Source organism: Seriola lalandi, unplaced genomic scaffold (assembly GCF_002814215.2).
Source record: "Seriola lalandi dorsalis isolate HSWRI2012SDOR001 ecotype SW California unplaced genomic scaffold, Sedor1 jcf7180002054899, whole genome shotgun sequence".
In the NCBI taxonomy this organism is placed as follows: domain Eukaryota; kingdom Metazoa; phylum Chordata; class Actinopteri; order Carangiformes; family Carangidae; genus Seriola; species Seriola lalandi.
This window is the reverse complement of record NW_019525451.1, coordinates 16186-17713: the sequence shown is the minus strand read 5'-3', so window position 1 is coordinate 17713 and position 1528 is coordinate 16186. Positions and strand designations below refer to the sequence as shown.

Sequence of the window (1528 nt, the reverse complement as noted above, 5' to 3'; positions counted from 1 at the left end):
AGTCTGTCAGGATGTCAGGTCACAGAGGAAGGCTGTGCTTCTCTGGCCTCAGCTCTGAGCTCCAACCCCTCCCACCTGAGAGAGCTGGACCTGAGCTACAATCATCCAGGAGACTCAGGACTGAAGCTTCTGTCTGCTGGACTGGAGGATCCAGACTGGAGACTGGACACTCTCAGGTATGTAGAGGCTGCAGACACACACACTGTCTGATAGAGGAAGGACTTTATGCAGGTGCAGACTTTAGTATTAGACAAGGTGATGAAGTATCTTCTCCATGTCTCCTCCCTGCTCTGTATCATTCAAGATGAAGACTCCACTTCCTGTTTCTCTGTGGTCAATGTACATCCATACATACAAGCCTCCATCTGAACACAGTAATCAAACAGTCTGTGTATGAGAGCCATGTAATGTCCATGTGTGCATGCTGACAGAGAACGTGCTGGTCTGACCCCCCTCCTCCTTTCAGGGCGGAGCATGATGGAGTCCAATGGGTGACACCAGGTCTGAGCAAGTGTAAGTGTGTTTTTAATGTGATTGATGAAAACAAAGCAGCACATTCAACCATCTTCAAACTGTCAATAACTGATCAGATGATCAATAACTGCAGCTGTGTCTTGTTCTCTCCATCAGATTCCTGTGAACTCATAATCGACACAAACACAGTGAACAGACAGATCAAACTGTCTGACAACAACAGGAAGGTGAAAGTTGTGGAGGAGGATCAGTCATATCCTGATCATCCAGACAGATTTGACCAGTGGCCTCAGCTGCTGTGTTCAACTGGTCTGACTGGTCGCTGTTACTGGGAGGTCGAGTGGAGTGGAGTGGTTGATGTATCAGTGAGTTACAGAGGAATCAGAAGGAAAGGAAACAGTAACGACTCTGTGTTTGGAAGGAACGATCAGTCCTGGAGTCTGAACTGCTCTGATGCTCGTTACTCTGTCTGTCACAATGACATAAAAACATCCTCCTCCTCCTCTTCCTCCTCCTCCTCCTCCTCTGTCTCTAACAGAGTAGCAGTGTATGTGGACTGTCCTGCTGGCTCTCTGTCCTTCTACAGAGTCTCCTCTAACAAACTGATCCACCTCCACACCTTCAACACCACCTTCACTGAATCTCTGCATCCTGGGTTTAGGTTTAGGTTCAGTCCTGGTTCCTCAGTGTCTCTGTGTTGAATGTAGCAGAGAGAGAAACGTTCTCACTGTTGAACAGATAGTTCAGTCTCTACATGTCTGTCTCTTTCACTCAGTTTTTGATGAATAATCCATCTATCCACCTTCTTGTCTTTTCACAATAAAAGCATCACTGATAATCTTTGTGTTTTGTCTGAATCTGAGGACGACTGAGTCGATTCAGTTCAAACTAAAACATTTTCACAGTTTGTTTGAAAAGTCTGAGAAAAGACAAAGACAGTCAATGAAAATGTTGTTGAGGCTCTCAGTGTTGAAGGTTTACATTCAGAGAAAAGAATGAAAGGTCCTAAAAGAAGAGGTCTACATTAACCTGCTTCATGTGCAATTTGAAATGG

At 45.2% G+C, this 1528-nt stretch overlaps 1 protein-coding gene and 1 pseudogene across 2 annotated transcripts in view; both read left to right on the top strand.

Annotated features, from left to right (window-relative positions):
* Positions 1-1528, top strand: part of LOC111672392 (uncharacterized) — a 44743-nt gene that overhangs the window by 27616 nt on the left and 15599 nt on the right. The gene's annotated exons all lie outside the window — the stretch shown is intronic.
* LOC111672374 (protein NLRC3-like) overlaps positions 1-1528 on the top strand; it is a 7636-nt pseudogene that overhangs the window by 3020 nt on the left and 3088 nt on the right. The window lies entirely within an intron of this gene.